Here is an 8011-nt window from a genome sequence, read left to right as displayed (position 1 = left end):
TCCTTTCACTGAAAGTTGCCAGCCAACATCAGTTACTAGCATTAATACAAACACTTACTCACACACACACATATATAAACATACATACATACATACACACACACATACATACATACACACACACATACGTACACACACATATACATACACACACATACATACATAAAGTTGTTAAACAAATGAAAGACATTTGTGTCACTCCTACACAAGAAGTTGTCCAGCTAAGTAATGTATTTAACCATGAGACAAGTAACAGTCCTGTAGCATCCCCATCTTGTTCATCATAGTCCTCCAGGCAATAATAGAGAAATACAAGACAGGCTGTCCCTGGGAGCTCCTCTATGCTGATGACTTTGTCCTCATGGGTTAGGGTTAGGGTTAGGGTTAGGGTTAGGGTTAGGGTTAGGGTTAGGGTTAGGGTTCTAGAGAAGAAATTTCAGGCATGGAGGCAAGGTCTAGAATCAAAGGACTTTAGAGTTAATCTAGCAAAAACCAAAGTCTTAGTAAGTTGGAGAGCAGAAAAATCACAAATACCTTCAGGTAGATGGCCCCCTTCAATCTGTAGGACAGGCATTGATAGAAACTCCATAAGATGTACCTGGTGCAAGCTATGGACTCATAAGAGGTGGAGCAATATCAGAGGAAGGTTAACTGGAAAAACAGTTTTTGTGTGTGGCAGATGCACAGAGGCAATAAACACTGAAGATGTACAGAAAATAAACCCCACCAATTGCCAGGTGGGTGAACTAGAGGTAGGTGATAGCTTCTGTTATCTAGGTGACCAAGTTAGTAGAGGAGGTGGATGCTCTGAGAGCATAACTGTAAGAGTAAGAATAAGCTGAGCAAAGTTCAGAGAGATCTTACCTCTGTTGCTAACAAAGGGCCTCTCCTTCAGAGTGAAAGACAGATTGTATGATGCCTGTGTGCAAACAGCTATGCTACACAACAGTGAAATATGGGCTGTGACTGCTGAGGACATGTGTAGGCTTGAAAGAGATGAAGCTAGCATGCTTCGCTGGATGTGCAATGTCAATGTAAGCATCTTGAGAGAAAAGTTTGGCATAAGAAGCATCAGATATGATGTGCCAGAGAGACAACTGCATTGGTATGGTCATGGGATGCATATGGACGAGAACAGCTGCGTAAAGAAGTGCTGATCTCTAACTGTGGAGGGAACCTGTGGTAGAGGTAGACCCAGGAAGACATGGGACGAGGTGGTGAAGAATGATCTTTGAATGTTGGGCCTCACAGAGGCAATGAGTGGTGACCAAGACCTTTGGCGATGTGCTGTGCTTGAGAAGACCCATCAAGACAAATGAAGTCGTAGTCATGGCCAATGCTAGTGTCATGTAAATGGCATTGGGCCTCACAGAGGCTGATGCCGGTGGTGCATGAAAGAACATTTCGAGTGTTGGATCTCATTGAGACAATGACAAATGACCAAGACCTTTGGCATTGTGTCGTGCTTGAGAAGAAGACCCATCAAGTCAAGTAAAATTGCAGTTGTGGCAGATACTGGTGTCATGCAAATGGCACCCATGTTGGTGGCACATAAAACACTCATCAGACACTTGGAGTGGTTGGTGTAAGGAAGGGCATCCAGACATAGCAAAACAATGCCAAATCAGACTGGGGCCTAGTGTAGCTCTCCTGCTTGCCAGCCATGGTCAAAGTGCCTGACCAATTCCAGCATAGCCAGCAGACATTAAATGATGATGATCAATCATTTAGCATCCACTGTCCATGCTGGCATTGTCCATCCTATGCCAGTATGGAAAGTGGATGTTAAATGATGATGATAATGACATAAATATATATATATATATATATATATATATATATATATATATATATATATATATATATATAACCATACATACATACATATATTTTAAATTAGAACAATATCTTAACACAACACATTAGCTGACATCAGTTAGAGACCTTAAAATCAACAAAATCTCACTCAGAGGGGTCCTTACATTGCTTGTTTTCTAAACATGCTCGATATCTTTCTTAATTTGGTAGAAGAAAGCTGCAAGTGTCTTGCCATGAATATACGGACATGTTTGTTTCATAAACAAGAGAGTCAGCATTCAATTCTTATCAGTTTGTTGCACTAAATTGCTGTTTACAAAACCATAACATAATTTACAAATATGTATTGGGATGAGGAATAATTCATGAGCGTTTTTCTCAAATTTGAAAAAGCATGCAGAAATAAAATGCATTGGCAAAATATCTTATGTTATTTAAAAGAGAATTTTTTGCTCTACAGGATAATGTGTGTTTTGATTTTTAAATTTTATTGATTTTTGTGTATTTTCAGATCATTAAAATGGAATGTCAAGTAGACAAAACTGAACGTTTTCAACACCATTTACTTTTTGCATTTAATCGAGGTGTTAAGGCTGCTGAAGCTGTTCGTGAGATTTGTGTTGTGTTTGGAGAAGGAGGAATGCCTCAAAGTACTGCCCACCGTTGGTTTTTGCACTTCAAAAATTGGGAATTTTGATCTCAGGGGCGGATCATACACCAGTTGACCAATTGAGTTTGATGAAGAGCGATTGAATCAACTTCTTCACAAAAATTCATGTCAAACAACCAGAGAATTGGTGGGGCAGAAGGATTGTTATAAAAAAACTTTGGTGAACCACCTTCACACTCAATGGGCAAGGTTAAGAAACTCGGCGCTTGAGTGCCACTCACTTTGAGTGAAAACAACAAAAATCAATGCTCCACAATCGCTGTCAGTTTGCTCGCTCAACAACGCTCAACATATAGTCACAAACAATGTTTTCTTTACAGCATTGTCCCTGGTGATGGAAAATGGTGCCGTGATGTCAATATGAAGCAGTGAAAAGAATGGCTCAGTCCCGACAAACAAGTGAGTCCGTGACCAAAACAGACCTTCATCCTTGGAAGACCATGTTGTGAGAATGGTGGGAGCTGGGAAGGCCTAATTCATTATAAACAGCTTGAGCACAACCAAACACTCAATGTGGAGTTCTACATTCAACAGCTGCACCAATTCAATGAAGCAATTCAGCAAAAAAGACCAAATGGGAAAAATGGCATTCTTCTGCAACACGACAACATCCATCCTCACATCGTCAAAATATGACCAAGCCCATGATTCAAGAACTGAAATGGGAAGTGCTACCTCGTCCTCCATACTCTCTAGATTTGGTCTCATCAGATTTTCATCTCTTTCAAATGCTTTGTGCAGTGTATTGTTCAATAATGACGTGGAATTGAGGGCTTGGTTGGACGAATTCTTTGAGTCAAGACCAGGAGATTTCTATCCCTGAGGCATCAAAAAAACTTATTGAATGATGGGAGGAAGTCATAAATAACAACGGAGAGTATATTATTGATTAATTTGTTGCAGTTTTGTTATTTAAAATAAATTTAAAAAAAAAACACTCATGAATTATTCCTCAGCCCAATATATATTTATCATCATCATATATATATATATATATTTGTACACGTCAGTTTCAAAAAAATATAGTTTTGAAATCTATGTTTCCTTACAACTCAAGAGAAGCTTGTGTGTCTCAAATATCCGATTGATTGATCAATATTTAGGGCCCTTACAGGGATCAAGGTTCAAGTCTTGACTCTCCTTCAGGCCAACCAAGAAATTCTTTTAACTTAGGCAATAATATAGGTGCAGCAAAATATCGGATGGCCACTAGACAAGCTCTACCTTTGACTGCCACATGGTCAAGCAAGGACACACCAAACAGGAGCTTACTGGTGTTAATGACACTATACAATAAAAGGTAAGTGGCTGGAGGAGGAAGTGAAGGCATTCATTATTCATCTTTGGTTGAGCTTGTTCTAACAAGTAGATCATCAAGGTGTGTCTCAGTGAAGGGCAAACTCCCAGTCAATCAGTCTCTAGAATAACCATACAGCATTGAGAAGGTGAAATCTGCTCAGACTAGTAAAGGCCAAATGACCATCTTGTGGCCATGACCCAGTCCTGTAGGAATCTAGTTATGTCCCCTGACAATATGCATGTTCAATAAAACTCATACATCAGAAAGGAAGGAAGGAAGGAAATCCTGTAAATGGGGAAACAGGTTATGATCAAGGATGGAGGAGGATGTTGAATGAAAAATAGTTACCACATTTGGTAGACGGCAACTGAAAGAAGCCCATCATATATATATATATATATATATATATATATATATACACACACACAGACGTGCAGGAAGTAAATAGACACCTTTAATTTTCAAAATCTTTTATTTGATATTAATTGGTTGAAGGAGAGGTTTTCTTCTAGCTGCTCGTCCATAATACCCAAGCTTATGCAGATATGTAGCACACATTCTTGGACTAACTTCTAGCTGTTTTGCAATGTCAGAAGCCTTCAAACGGGGTCTGTTTTCCACAATTCTCTTCAAGCAGTGAAGCTTCCTTTCTGAGGGCCAAGGTCGGCCGGGATGAGAATCTGTTGATTCTTTTCCTTGGCTTTTGAATTGCACTATAATTCTATTAACAGTAACAAGAGGAATTTGAAGATTTTCGGCAATTTTTCGCTGGCTAAGACCAGCATCAGATTGCACAACAATATGACCTCTTTGAAAATCTGACAGTTGTGCTGAATTTTTTGTGCATGGCATGGTTTCTCTTCGCAAATGTTTAATATAATGGCATCTGGAATGAAAAAGAATAATTACATTGTAAATTCTACATGGCTGAAAACATATTAAGATACTTAGATCAGAAATTTTAAAAATTAAAAGAGTCTATTTACTTCCTGCATGTCTGTTTATATACATATATACATATATATATATATATATATATACAAGAATACGCCATCCATTTAGAGAAAAATTTGTAGTTTAGAATCAGTAGTTTTTTGACTGCTATTTCTAAATTTTCAGTGTTGGAGAAGCAACTCAATGCTAATCCCTGTATATTTACGATGATATATATATATATATATATATATATATATATATATATATATATATATATATATATATATATATGTATATGAATATGTTTGTGTGTATCTGTGTGCCCTCCACTATCACTTGACAACCGATGTTGGTGTGTTTATGTCTCCATAACTTAGCAAGTCGGCAAAAGAGACTGATAGAATAAGTACTAGGCTTACAAAGAATCAGTCCTGAGGTCAATTTCTTCGACTAAAGGCAGTGCTCCAGCATGGCCACAGTCAAATGACTGAAACAAGTAAAAGGATAAAAAAAAAAAAAATGATTTTTACAACTGGCATGAAAAAAAAGAAAAGGTTTTGTCACTTAGTAAGAGTGATGATGTCACTTTGACAACGACTTACTTATAACAACAACAACATTATTTGGTAATTAGAGGAAATGACAGTATGTCTTCAAATATGTAGCTGTATAATTTGGATAAGGCCAGTCAAAGGTTGAAGCCAGCTGTTGACAGAGTAGAAGTACTTTGGGCATGATATGTCATATGAACAGGAAAAACGTCTTGTTCAGACATTCAAAGAATTTTACTCTCAGAACTTAAAAGCATAGTTACCAATTCCCACCCACCCTCCTATTATATGTGATGGGGTGTGTGACATTTCAAATGCTGAACAGTTATCCTTTAATGTCAGAAACTGCAACAACGAATTTTTAAATATCTGAAAAATTCATTGGATCATGCCTTGCTTACATTAAACGGTGGTTGCTCTATTTAACTCTGATAGTTTATTTAACAATTATTATCTGATGCAACATTCATCAAACAAATGTTGTAGGGTTGTCTTCCACAATGAAATTTTTAGAATAAAATGAAGAAACAACAGTACCAATGTGTTCTATAGACATAATAACAAGCAGCACAACACTGGATGTTAATACTAAGGCTCAAAATATGTTCATATATACATACATATTATGTGAGAGACCAGCAGACACCATCAAAGTGATGCTGAGGTACAAATATATGGAACCCAACATATCCATCGTGACTACCTGCCTGATAAGCATACACCAGGCATCACAACTATATCTGGACAACATGGTGATCTTATATCAAGATAAACAGTACATGACCTTGCAAGTGGGACAGAATTAGAGTTTTCTTCAAGTCAAGTAGCCTCTTTCGTATTCAGAGAGGGGCTACTTAATCTGAAGAAAATTTCTTGAATATGGAATGTGAAACACCCATGTTTTCAGTGGGGAATTATTCAAGCCACGAAGAATCCTTCTCACCATGTTACTATGATGCTCCCCCACTACTCCTGCTTGTAAGCAGAGATGCTTATATCATCAACCACTAAGGGACATACTCAACCAGTTAAGATCAAACAACTAACTAGCAAATCCGTGGTGTTGAGCAGAATATTTGTTATAACCCATCTTTTACACCTGGACTAAACATGTACATATTATCACTTGTAAAACCTTGATTGCCATTGCCTGGTATTGCATGTATGTACGTATGTTAATATATATGTATGTTTTCTTCTGTTTTTTTTTTATCATTTAGATTCTTCATTTGAGGAAGGAGCTGGTTTCTAAGGAAGATACAAAGCTTCATCATTGGAATGAAGGTAACAAGAATAATGTCACATTTTAAACTTGAGAAAAGTCTTCAATATTTTTACTATTCCACTTACAGCTTGTATTTATAATGTTGAAACCCTAGCTTGTCCAGATTGTCACTTAGGCATTTACTGACAAAACCAATTACTCCAATCAGTGTTGGTATAAATATGAATTTGTATTCTTGATATTTGAAGCTAAAGGTTTCAAAACAAGTGTCCATAGCTATTCTCTTTCACTTTGATTTTCAAAGAGACATCCACATCAGCAGAACAACAGACCTCTATGACGGGGTACATACTTTTTCTTGTCAGTCCCAAACAACAATATCTGGCCTGTTATGCTTACCCTTGACAGATATTTTGAAGGGAATGTTCAGTACATTTTCGTTTTTCATGTTGTTTACATTTTATGATGTCCTGTACCATATATGCATACCTATATACATATTTATGTATGTACATACGTATATGTATGCATATATATATTATTTATATATATATACATATATATATACATACATAAACGATGATGATGATGATGATATATATATATCTTATGTGGTAAGGTTTCAACAAGTAGAAGAACACTTGATCAGCCAAGAGAGTAAAGATAACGTTATAATAAAATCAGAAATCTTGCTAAATACACCCACCCAGGGTTTCCTGGTTGAAATAATAATTCATTCACTATTTATGAAGCTGAGAAGATCGTTCGTTGGTTGTCTTTTAGGCAGATAACGTTTAAGCAAGAGATGCAGATAATGAAGAAGACAAAAGAAAAATACAAGGGCGATAATCAATGTTACAATAATTATATGTCAGACAGATGTAAACAAGATGCTGAGAGTTTACAAAGTGTCTGGTGGTCTATTTTTAAATTCCGATAAGATGTATCGGTTGAAATGCAGAAAATAATCTCATTCTGGGAATTGATGTATTCATTGGAGGTTCTCAAGTTCTTTATCAGCATCCCTTATTTAAACCTCATCTGCTCAACAGACAAACTGACAAACAGTCTTCTTCTCAGCTTGAAAAATGGTGAAGTAAATTACTATTTCAACCAGGAAGCCCTGGGTAGTTGTATTTAACAATATTTGTGGTTTTATTATAACATTATATGTGTGTGTATATATGTAGGTAGGTAGATAGATAGATAGATAGATAGATAGATAGATAGATAGATAGATAAAGACATGGTTTGTTTCTTGTATTAATATGGTTGTGTTTAATTAATGCACAATTTTGTGAAAACAGTTTCTCACAGATATCACAGTGATATAGGGCTTCTTCTCCATGTATTATTAAGGTATTTGCAAGGGAGATTGATTCACCACAGAAATCACAATCATATGGCTTCTCTCCTGCTTCAATTTATTTATATCTAATTAAGCTATCTGCATCAGGGAATTATTTACCACATTTGTCATATATATATATATATATATATATATATATATA

The 8011-nt window shown here is 36.3% G+C and overlaps 1 long non-coding RNA gene across 1 annotated transcript in view; it reads right to left on the bottom strand.

The window, feature by feature from the left end:
* Window positions 1-4252: 4252 nt before the first annotated feature.
* Window positions 4253-8011, bottom strand: part of LOC128248922 (uncharacterized) — a 19060-nt gene continuing 15301 nt past the window's right edge. The window contains exon 3 of the long non-coding RNA XR_008265076.1: window positions 4253-4674. This is a non-coding gene — a long non-coding RNA (uncharacterized LOC128248922). The remainder of the gene's footprint in view (window positions 4675-8011) is intronic.

The sequence above is a fragment of the Octopus bimaculoides genome, chromosome 10 (assembly GCF_001194135.2).
Source record: "Octopus bimaculoides isolate UCB-OBI-ISO-001 chromosome 10, ASM119413v2, whole genome shotgun sequence".
In the NCBI taxonomy this organism is placed as follows: Eukaryota; Metazoa; Mollusca; class Cephalopoda; order Octopoda; family Octopodidae; genus Octopus; species Octopus bimaculoides.
This window is presented reverse-complemented; position numbering and strand designations above follow the sequence as displayed.